We start from the raw sequence: 12,291 nt of genomic DNA, 5'->3' as shown, positions 1-12,291 counted from the left end.
ATTCAGTTAGCTCAATATTGATCTAATGGATCAGCTGATTGTGAGGATTTATGTTTTTGGGGTAGATGAGTACCCCCCCCCCCCCCCCCCCCGGTAACGGCTGTGGTGTATATGATTGGATGAAAGGTCCACTTCAGCTTTAGAATAACAGCTCCTGTTTTGGGCCGATGTTATGGTTCTAAAAGGGTTGGTGTTGGTCCACCTCCAAACTCCACACTGTCTTCTGAAGAGTTGTGTGAGCAGTCCTAGTTTGAAACAGATAAAGTAGAGACATTACAGGCCCATCAGGGGTTTTCTGATCAGAGATTCTGATTTCTGACAGAAAAAATCATCCACAGCTGCAGGGTCTGTGTTTGTCCAGCAGAGGGCACCCCAACTCTACACAGAAGAATACAGGTCTTGTAATCCCTGAGCGCTGACTGGAAGGTCAGAGGAGTTTTCTTTACATTTTATGGTCATTCTGATTGTAATACAAAGGTTATTTAAACATTAGGGCTCTGTAATTTTCACCAGGTGCTTAAATTTTGTTTTATTATGTTGTAACTGAACAGAAATACTTCAAATAAAAAGCTAGTGATGGGAAATTAAAGAAACTGACAAATAACCAATTGAGCATTTTTCGTTTCTTCAAATAAAACAGTTTTAGTTATTTTTTGCACTTTTGTTAAAATCATCCATGGGCGTGGCCTCAGAATCTGTTAGCCTGCCAGTCAGCGCCCTGGAAACACTTCCCCCAAGCTAACGCTGCTGCAGAAGGAACCAGAGTCCAGTCCGGTACCAGCGAGCCGCTCGGTGCTCCGTAGCCGGACCGAGGCTCAGTTTGTCGGACGTGCGGCGAGGTGAGGAGTCGGTGGAACCGGATCAGGCCGGTACCATGTTCTTCTGATCGGAGTCGGTGTTGCAGGTGAGTTCGGTTCCGCCCGGAGACGAACAGGTGAGCCGGTGTTGATCAGGATGTTCTCAACGGATAACCGGAACCCAAACCGGGTCACCTAGAAACACAACGAGCGGAGTCACCGACAGGTGCGAGTCCTTCAGTTCGGCTCGGTATCAGCAGAGATGTGGATGCTAGTTAGAAACCAGCGGCTTCCGCTCGTACAGGTAGCAGGTGGGCAACGGCGCACCTGGGCAGGTGGCCGGTCCTAGGTGAGCCGAACCTTCAGGAAGAACACCTGAACGAATCAGCATGTTCACGCGCACACACGTGGAGACAACACAACCGAGTCCTCTGTTTGGCTCCTGCTCTGCTGATAGAACTTCTGAAGTTCTGATGTAGATCAGAACCGAGCCGACACACACACACACACACACACACACACACACACACACACACACACACACACACACACACACACACACACACACACACACACACACACACAGGATCCTAAATTGAAACTTCTGATTATGAAATAGGAAATAAAAGTTCAGGCTTTTATTTTGAAGGTTTCTACTACATAAATAAGGCTTTAGACTTTATTTAGTGTTTTTCCTTTAGGTTTAAAGTTCAGGCTTTTATTTTGTTAGGAGCAACAGGAAGAGGCTTTAAGGCTGAGCTCAGACGCACGCACCCCTCATTTGTTTTGCATCTTTTCTGATTTAGATTCTTTAACTTGAAGTCGGTTTCTTCCTGTTGCACGGGTTTGGGGCAGGTAGCAGCTCAGTGGCTTAGTGGTGTGAGTGGCCACCCTGAGGCTGGGATATCGTGGGTTCAAGTCCATGGTTCGGTCATACCACAGATGACAAATGGGACCCGCCTCCCTGCTTGACCCTCAGCATTAAGGAGTTGGATTGGGGGGTTAAACCACCAAATGTCCCTGAGCGCAGCCGTGTCTGCAGCTCTCCGCCCCCCATGGGGACGGGTCAGATGTGGAGAACAAAGGTTACACACCAGGGAAAGTCCTGCCTTTTAAACACGTTTCCTGGACTTGTGCAGATGAAAGCCGAGTTGTGATGCACCTTTGGGTCCGGTGTGTTGTGTAGCGGGTCTTTCTCTAGCAGGATTAAGGTCCACAGCCGGTTCTGTTGACAGAAACCTCCCACTCTGAGCCTGGTGAACCAGGAGTTTCAGGTGGGTCGGTGATGTTACGGCTTTACTGGTGACGTTATGGCCGCCTGGGTTCAGACCAGGTTCTAGTGTTGCGATTCCCGGGCGTCTCCTGGGAGTCTTGTTTGTTTGGTTGTCCTGGAGACGGAGCGGTGTAACCATACCTGCCAGCTGTGACCTGCCGAAGGAGCAGTAAAGGATCAGGAGTCGAGTTGCAGGAGGAGCAGGCGCGACGGGACCAGAACTCAACCACAGGGCCAGATCCACCTGGGGGCAGCGGGGATGAACTGCCGAACCCCTCAAGCCCGGGACATTCTAATGGCTGGAGAGGTCCGCACCCCTGATTGGGTTTTATGGTAAAGTCCTCAACAAGGCTGGTCTCAGGTCAGTTCAGAGAATTGTTCTGATCCGGTTGTGGGTTTTACCAACTCAGCAAGAAACTTAGATAAAATTCACCAAGAACTCATCCAAAACTGCAGGGCTGCAACAACGAACGGATAAAATCGATGAAGGAACGCGTCGGCAACGCTTTTCATCATCCATTCGTTGTGTTGTGCAACCTTAAAGTATCGTTCCGGAGTTTTCCCCTTTCAGAAAACTGTAAAAGTGATGACCTCATCATGTACTGTGATGTAATGTAGGCAATACGTCATCCAAAGATGTCGCCCGTGCAACATCTGTTCCAGGTACGTTTGCCCAGAACTTTATTGAACAACGGTAAGCTGCTTGCTTTTGTGTAAGGAGGAATCTTTTTACTGGCGCACACCAGGCTGAACTAGGTGCTGTGGAGGAAAACAGAAACCGTGCAAAGTTTGCAGGGCTGCACAATATATCAGCATCAATATCGGTATCGGCCGATGTCGGTCATTTTTTAACATATCGTATCGGTCCGATAAATAGAACCGGGCCGGTATTAACAACGATAATTTCTCCATCTGGTCTCCATTTGTCTGCCTGTTTCAGAGGGTGTGGGGTGTGGGGGGTGTACTTGTTTAGTCGTGTGAACAGCGACTGAAATCATCTCAGAACCATAAATGTGTGTGTCGTGTGTGTACTTAATAACGTAAATTCAGCTTTTATCATTTCCATTCTATACAAAATCTGCTGGTTTTAGAAGCATTAATATCGGTTATCGGCCATAACAGTGCTCTTAATATCGGATATTGGTATCGGCCCAAACATGTCATATCGGTGCATCACTAAAGGTTTGGGATGAACTACGGGCAGATTAGCTAACGTCAGTGGGGAGCACGATCGAGTGGGCTTCTGAAAAAGCACGCTGGCTGTGAAACTAAGAAAATCTAAAGTCCAGCGGAAGGAAAGCGCCCACCATCCTGTTAAAGCTGGCTGCAGCGCTACGGAGCAGAACCGCGGCGTCAGGTTGCTGCTTCCAGTCTGCTCTGCTCAACACCGCTGCAGGACTATCGTTCACCTGTACATGATAGATGGTCACCGTTACATTTTTAGCAGTAGAAATGAAATGTTAGCATTCCAGTAGCTTCCTACTGAACATGTTAATGAAATACACGATTTTACTGATCATAGTTCGACTACGGATGTATTTAGGTGATGGCATGTTGTTTTGCACACCGTTGAACTGTTTTCTAGTCGTGTTGTGTTGGTAAAGCAGAGAAAAATGTTTCCCTAGCAGTTTAAAATGTTCCCGTTTAATCCAGTTAATGGTTAGATGTTGGTCTTCTGGTATGCTAACCAGACGGTGCGGGTCAGGTGGGCCTACCGTATATCTGCACCATCTCAAGTCTGTAATGGAGTCAGGCAAGGAAGCATCTTAGCACCTGTACTGTTTAACTTTTACATGAATGACCTCTCCAGGCAGTAAACGTGTAGAGCTGTTGGGTTGGAGGTGCAACAGTCACCCACTGTATGCTGATGACTTGGTGGTGTTCAGCCCAAGTTCAGCTGCTCTCCAGCGTCTCCTTCAGGTGTGCTCTGGTGAACAACGTGATGTAAGTACAATCCGGCTAAAAGTGTTATTCTGATCTGTCGAACCAAAGAGGACAAATGCATGACACCTCCAGGTTTGAAGCTGTCTGACAGTCTGCTGAGAGTCTCAGACCAAGTCAGATATTTGGGTCATGTGATCACAGATCGCGTGACTGATGATGAGGACTGTTACGGTTGCCAGTCTGGCCAGGGAAGAGCAGGAGCCAGGATCACCCAGCTCTGAAACAGCTGACACCGCCCCTCCTCCTCCTCTCTCCCGGGCTGCTACAGCCAACACCTGCACAGAAAGGCGGTGCCTGCAGCAGTGCTGGGGTTCTGCTGTCCTCCTGGGTTCTGGTTTTTAACAACACCTGTCGGGGACGTAACAATGACGTTTACCGTCGGTGCCGGGCGTTACACGCACAAACCTTCTCGGAGGTTTAGTTTTTGTTCTAATGACGTAAAAGTGAATTGGTTTAGATGGTGCTGCACTTCGCCGTTCACCGCTCACCTACGGTGGAATTAGACAAAAGCAGCCGTCAGAGACAACAAGTGGCTTTCAGCGATGCCTTAAGACTCTTGGCCCAGATGGACCAGTGCAGCCTCTGCTGGTGTCAGCATGTCCTGAAGGACGTTTATCTGTTGACTGAATACATCCGTTAGCGGTGCAACCTCTCTGCTGACTCCCAGTGGAAACGGTGCTGCACGGTACTTCTGTACTTTAGAGCCTCTGGTTTAACCGAAACACGAGTTTTACTTTTCTTCCCGTTGTTGTTCTCATCTTTCTATGTTTTTACTGAGCTATGGACCACGGGTCTGCAAATCAATTTCATTTCAGTCGAGTCGAGACCCGATCCAATTCATCAATGATCCAAATAATCGTAATAAAGACACTCCCCATCACGCGCTCTGCGCTCCTCTGACCAAGGCCTGCTCGCTGTCCCTCGGTCTAGGTGTCGTACCCGTGGGGACCGGGCTTTCTCAGTCCTAGCACCGTTACTCTGGAACCAGTTGCCACCCTCAGTCAGGCTGTCCCCATCTCTGCCCGTCTTTAAGAGTCACCTAAAAACACACCTCCTCCGCTTGGCGTTTCCAGAACATGTTTGATTTTGGCCCTCCTTTATGTTGATTTTATCTCACAGTTTTCATTGGTTCACTCAATCCCTTGTTTTACACAGTTGTCCTGTACCAGAATGTTTCACCTATTTTGTAATTTGAATTGCTTTTATTTTTGATTTATTCAATATATTTACCTTCTACTGAACCATGTTCAGCGCTTTGGGCTTCCTGACAGGGTTGTGGAAGGCGCTTTATAAATAAAGCTTTGATTGATTGATTGATAATGATACATTTTCAATTTATTACCCATCCCTACGTCACACTACGTCAAAACCACACAAACCACGTTGGGACCCATTTTTTCCCCAGGTGAAGAGCTAAAATTAATATCAGATTCTGCCAATAAAAGGGCTCTAAAACAATTCATATGTAAATATTTAGCATATTTACTGCAAAATCTCATTTTTCTGCTGCTTTAGTGCTGCAACAAGGTTTTATTAATAATAAATTATTATACCTTTTGTTTTACTACAGCATCGGTAAGCTTCCTGTGCAGATTATTAAGGATGCTTGTTTCAGCTGTGAGATTAGACGATAGGATCAATGATAAAATAAGTTTGTCATTGAATCTTATGTTTATGTTTATTTATTTATTTGGCAGACACTTTTATCCAAAGCGACTTACAATCTATAACCTGTAGGGCGTGTTGTGATCTGTGGGGGAACCGGAGTACCCGGAGGGAACCCACACATGCATGGGGAGAACACACAACTCCACGCAGAAAGGCTGCAGCCGAGTTTCGAACCTGCAACCTTCGTGCTACGAGGCAACAGTGCTAACCACTGCGCCACCATGCAGCCCAGAGAATCCACAGATAGACGCTTTCTAACGGTTCTGAAACTGACAGATGTTTGAGTTCAGAAAAGAAGCAGATGAGACGGCGTGTCCAACAATCGAGTTTTTCGTTGGACAACATTAGAACATGTCGGTGATGTCTGGGGGCTTTTACAAACCCTGTATAGTTAACACCGCTGGACAGGGTGTGGATTACACAGAGGCTTCTGGGGAACCCAGTTATGGGGGGGGTTTACATTTTGCCTTGGCCCCCAAAATGCCTTAAAACGGCCCTGGGTGTGTGACTGAGTCATGAAGGTGATCTGAATGTATAAATACTACATGTGTATAACGTATTGTTTTATAAAACGTGTGGTGGAGGTAAATCTACCTACATTTTACTTTGTTTTCTTGTTTTTATTGAACTATTTTCCTGTCCTGTCTGTCTCTCATCTTCCTGCATCTCCTCTAAACTCTCCAGAAAATCTGATTCTTACTTTTTCACCTCATCAGTTACTTCTGAGCAGATCAAAGATCTCCCGACCGCAAAGCGGAGAGCGCGTTTCCATGCGTCAGTGAGGTGACATCACCGCAGCACACGATGAGCGGAGCACGTCGGAACGATTAAAAGACAGAGTACCAGAGGATATCAACCGATATGAACAATCATGTGTTCATAATAATGTTTTGTTGCGCCACTTAGAGAATGTATCGTGCGCCGGACGCAGCGGGCGCACCAACGATCAGCGCGCTGCGTCCTCTCCGCTCATCAGAACCCCGCTACGCCGAGTCCATAAAGATTGTAATATAGAAACTGGATCTTTCCCTGAAAGATCTCCAGCCCCCATAACTCGATCCCTGCTCCGGGATGAAAAACCGGACATTTTGATCCATAGGACCCTTCAGCCTTCCTTTAGCCTGGTGCTGCACAACCAGTAGGCTTTGGTCACTGGACCTCAGGGACCTGCTGGGGGTGTAGGGACTAAGAAGATCACCAATGTAAGATGGTGCTTGTCCATGTAAGGCCCTATAGACCAGAACCAGGATCTTGAAATGAACCCTGAAGGTGACTGGCAGCCAGTGAAGCTGGAGGAGAAGCGGGGTGATGTGGGTGTTAATTATCCATCCGTCCGTTGTCCGTACTCGCTTGTCCACTCGGGGTCGCGGGGGCTGGTGCTGGGCTCCAGCGGGCGGGGTACACCTGGACAGGTTGCCAGGCCATCGCAGGGCAACATTTAATTATCAGAACTCATAAACTTAAACATAAATAAACAATTGGACAGAAAACAACATCTTTAATAAACAAATGTTTAAAAAAGTGAATTTTAATGAAAATTAAGCTCCTGTAACTGACTGGGTCGGGTCGGGTCGGGTCAGAGGTTCCTTGACCATCTGCTACCTGTTGGCTCAGCTCCAGGCTCCGCCCCCTCCCCACCGTCACTAATTAGAGGCTTAAAGTTGTTGCTCCCGTTAATCCTGCAGCCAGCAGACGGAGAGCAGCTCGGTTTTGGTTCTGACCCACCGGTGGACCCACCTGCACAGGTAGGCTCAGCTGGTTTCTGTGTGCTAAAAGAACCTGAGCGGATGTTTTCATTCCTGTTGAGACCCTCTGAGAGCAGCCAATCAGGATGCAGCTCTTCAGAACCAGGCGGTACTGATCAGAACCAGGTTCAGGGTGTTTGTGGGAGACTGAGTCCAGTAGAACCTCCGTGGAACAGCACCAGAACACAGGGTCCAGTACCAGAACCATCAGGTTGTGGGGCTAAAGGAGACCTCAGCAGGATCTCAGTCTTCAGTCTGAACCTGGCCCAAAGAACCAGAACCGGTGCTGAGCCTAGCTGGTCGTGGTTTGGTTCTGAAACATCTCTGACTCATTTTCCCTGATGTGGACCAGAACCAGCATGTGAAGTTTTACTGAACTGGAATGCAGATAACTTTGGTTCTGGTCATCAATGGTTCTGATTGGACCCGATTTCAGATCACATGACCCAAAGACAGGAAGTGGGCATTTAAAACGGTCAAAGTTCAGACCCAGCTGTGGTTCTGTCAGCAGACTGGTCGGGTTTAACTTCCTGTTGGGTCGGCCGAAGCCCGCTCCACTGACCCGCGGTTCCCTGGAGTTCTGTTGTTGGAAGGCTGTCTCGGTTCTAAGCTTGTGAGCAGGAACGACGACTTCAGCACTTCCAGGATTATTGTGGATTATTTTTAGCCCAGAGCAGCATTCCGGGCCTTAGAGGGCTGCGGCGGCACCGGCACCGCAGGAGGAGATGCTGCTGTGAAACCGGGCCAGAAGATGAAATGTTCTGCCGGGTCCAGCAGAGGAGATGAATCTGAAAAAAGGAAAATAGGTTCTGTAAAACCCAGAGCCGCAGGTTCTGGACCTGGACTCGGGTCAGCGGGATTGTTTTCTAGTAAATGAGAACATCAGCTGGTTCTGCTGGTTCTGGTAGTCAATCAGCTGGAGAGTCCCAAACCAGCAGCCAAGGCTCATCAGGTCCAGACTCCAGTGCTCTGAGTGCGAGGCTGTGGGTTCTGCAGGTTCTGGTCCCAGTCGGTTCTGTCAGGATGTAGGTCGGAGTAGAGAGCGGCATGACCTCGATGCAGCAGAACGTCCATCAATACAGCAATCAATACCTCCCATCAGCTGGCTCCGCCCACCCAGAACTCTGACCCGGGAGCACCCCCCCCCCCCCCCCAACAGAGACAAAATCAGATAATCTCAGATTAAAACTAAAATCTGGCTCTGAAAACAACAGAACCACCTGTTTCACTCACCTGGGGTGTGTGAGGCGGCGCTGGCTCAGGGCTCAGAGGGTTGCCGGTTCGTACCCAGGCTCTGCTAGTCGTGTCCTTGGGCAGGACGCCTCCCCCGGTGGTGGGACTGAGGCCGTGATGCAGCTGGATGAAGGGTTCACTGTAGGGTAAAGCACTTTGGAGTCCTCTGGCTCAGAAAGGCAGCTCAATGATTCTGGTGTTCATTTGGGTCAAACAGAACCAGAAACCTCACATACCTGAGTGACAGACAGCTGTGTTTCCATGGTAACGGAGCCGCTTCGTGTTTACTGGGCTGCTTGTGTGATGTACGAGCAGACCGATTATCTCCGTTCAGGATTACAGAACCGAGGGATGCCTCCGCCGGTAAAGGCGGCACCGGTTGACGGCCTACATCCCTAACAGAACCCAGGTGGCGCTGGTCTCTCCGGGACCTACTGGACTGGACCATCTTCCCGCCTCCTAACAGCTCCTCCTCTGTATGCCCGGAGGAGCGCCACCTGAATCAGAACCAGACCTTCATGGTGTTTTTAAATCTGACACCAGGAAGAAGACCGGTGAAAATGTCAGATCTGAGTTCTGCAGAACCTCTGCACCGGATGCAGAACCTCTGCACCGGATGCAGAACCTCTGCACCGGATGCAGAGGTTCTGCTGGATTATCTGTCATCTCAGCACGTTTCACCTTTAACCTGCTGACTGGAGCTCATGGGAGTGTTGAACTTTAACTTTTGGGTTAGCTTGCAGAAACATCTAACCTGCTTTTAAATCATTCACTCACTCATTCATTCATTCATACAGCGCCTTCCTGCCACCGGTCACGGCGGCCCAAAGAGCTGAACACGATCAAAAATACAGACAATCGTTAACAGATAAGCAAAACAGAGCAAGACTAGAACAGCAGAACAGGAACAAAAGGTCTTTAATAATTACTCGTCCGGTTAGCGACGGGCAGCGAGAGACGATGAACACTAACGCCCCCTAACCCGCACCCGCACAGCTCCAAAACACCCTACGACGTTGGGCTGAAATCCACCTTTGACCCTCCGACCATCTTAAAGATGTGGATCAAACTGAGAGAAACGTGGGAGTCTAAAGAGGAAACAGGTGTGTTTACACAGGAAGTTCCTCAGGTGTTCTAGGAAGCTGCAGGAGGGATCGCAACGGCTGATCACACACACACACACACACACACACACACACACACACACACACACACACACACACACACACACACACACACACACACACACACACACACACACACACACACACACACACACACACACACACAACCACAAGGGTCTTCATCCCCTCCCGCTCCTAGTGAGGTGATGCCTTCAGGAAACATTAGAAATTTGTGTGTTGGGATGAATAATTTCATATAGAAAACAAGAAAATCTGATGTCAAATCTGCAGGTAGAGACGATGTACCTGTGTATCATTATGTGTATCTGTGTGTATCTGTGTGTATCATTATGTGTATCTGTGTGTATCATTATGTGTATCTGTGTTTATCATTATGTGTATCTGTGTGTATCATTATGTGTATCTGTGTGTATCATTATGTGTATCTGTGTGTATCATTGTGTGTATCTGTGTGTATCTGTGTGTATCATTGTGTGTATCTGTGTGTATCTGTGTGTATCGTTGTGTGTATCTGTGTGTATCGTTGTGTGTATCTGTGTGCATCGTTGTGTGTACTGGTGTGTATTGTTGTGTGTATCTGTGTGTATCGTTGTGTGTACTGGTGTGTATCGTCGTGTGTACTGGTGTGTATCGTTGTGTGTACTGGTGTGTATCGTTGTGTGTACTGGTGTGTATCATTATGTGTTGCTGTGTGTATCGTTGTGTGTTACTGGTGTGTATCGTTGTGTGTATCTGTGTGCATCGTTGTGTGTACTGGTGTGTATCATTGTGTGTACTGGTGTGTATCATTGTGTGTACTGGTGTGTATCGTTATGTGTATCTGTGTGTATCATTATGTGTATCTGTGTGTATCGTTGTGTGTATCTGTGTGTATCGTTGTGTGTATCTGTGTGTATCGTTGTGTGTATCTGTGTGTATCGTTGTGTGTATCTGTGTGCATCGTTGTGTGTACTGGTGTGTATCGTTGTGTGTATCTGTGTGTATCGTTGTGTGTACTGGTGTGTATCGTCGTGTGTACTGGTGTGTATCGTCGTGTGTACTGGTGTGTATCGTTGTGTGTACTGGTGTGTATCGTTGTGTGTACTGGTGTGTATCGTTGTGTGTTACTGGTGTTTATCGTTGTGTGTTACTGGTGTGTATCGTTGTGTGTTACTGGTGTGTATCGTGTGTTACTGGTGTGTATCGTTGTGTGTTACTGGTGTGTATCGTTGTGTGTATCTATGTGTATCATTATGTGTATCTGTGTGTATTGTTGTGTGTACTGGTGTGTATCGTTGTGTGTATCGTTGTGTGTTACTGGTGTGTATCGTTGTGTGTTACTGGTGTGTATCGTTGTGTGTACTGGTGTGTATCGTTGTGTGTATCGTTGTGTGTATCGTTGTGTGTTACTGGTGTGTATCGTTGTGTGTTACTGGTGTGTATCGTTGTGTGTTACTGGTGTGTATCGTTGTGTGTTACTGGTGTGTATCGTTGTGTGTACTGGTGTGTATCGTTGTGTGTACTGGTGTGTATCGTTGTGTGTTACTGGTGTGTATCGTTGTGTGTACTGGTGTGTATCGTTGTGTGTTACTGGTGTGTATCGTTGTGTGTTACTGGTGTGTATCGTTGTGTGTATCTATGTGTATCATTATGTGTATCTGTGTGTATTGTTGTGTGTACTGGTGTGTATCGTTGTGTGTATCGTTGTGTGTTACTGGTGTGTATCATTGTGTGTACTGGTGTGTATCGTTATGTGTATCTGTGTGTATCATTATGTGTATCTGTGTGTATCGTTGTGTGTATCTGTGTGTATCGTTGTGTGTATCTGTGTGTATCGTTGTGTGTATCTGTGTGTATCGTTGTGTGTATCTGTGTGTATCGTTGTGTGTATCTGTGTGCATCGTTGTGTGTACTGGTGTGTATCGTTGTGTGTATCTGTGTGTATCGTTGTGTGTACTGGTGTGTATCGTTGTGTGTACTGGTGTGTATCGTTGTGTGTTACTGGTGTGTATCGTTGTGTGTTACTGGTGTGTATCGTTGTGTGTTACTGGTGTGTATCGTTGTGTGTTACTGGTGTGTATCGTTGTGTGTTACTGGTGTGTATCGTTGTGTGTATCTATGTGTATCATTATGTGTATCTGTGTGTATTGTTGTGTGTACTGGTGTGTATCGTTGTGTGTATCGTTGTGTGTTACTGGTGTGTATCGTTGTGTGTTACTGGTGTGTATCGTTGTGTGTTACTGGTGTGTATCGTTGTGTGTTACTGGTGTGTATTGTTGTGTGTACTGGTGTGTATCGTTGTGTGTACTGGTGTGTATCGTTGTGTGTATCGTTGTGTGTATCGTTGTGTGTTACTGGTGTGTATCGTTGTGTGTTACTGGTGTGTATCGTTGTGTGTTACTGGTGTGTATCGTTGTGTGTTACTGGTGTGTATCGTTGTGTGTACTGGTGTGTATCGTTGTGTGTACTGGTGTGTATCGTTGTGTGTTACTGGTGTGTATCGTTGT

At 47.3% G+C, this 12,291-nt stretch overlaps 1 protein-coding gene across 8 annotated transcripts in view; it reads left to right on the top strand.

Annotated features, from left to right (window-relative positions):
* Positions 1-77: 77 nt before the first annotated feature.
* Positions 78-12,291, top strand: part of eps8a (EGFR pathway substrate 8a, signaling adaptor) — an 85,151-nt gene continuing 72,937 nt past the window's right edge. For all 8 annotated transcript variants that reach the window (XM_070555752.1, XM_070555709.1, XM_070555684.1 and 5 more), the window contains exon 1: positions 78-904. The gene's annotated coding sequence lies outside the window, so the exon portion shown is untranslated. The remainder of the gene's footprint in view (positions 905-12,291) is intronic.

This window comes from Nothobranchius furzeri, chromosome 1 (assembly GCF_043380555.1).
Source record: "Nothobranchius furzeri strain GRZ-AD chromosome 1, NfurGRZ-RIMD1, whole genome shotgun sequence".
NCBI lineage: Eukaryota > Metazoa > Chordata > Actinopteri > Cyprinodontiformes > Nothobranchiidae > Nothobranchius > Nothobranchius furzeri.
Note: the sequence above shows the minus strand (reverse complement) of the source record. Positions and strands in the feature narration are given on the sequence as shown.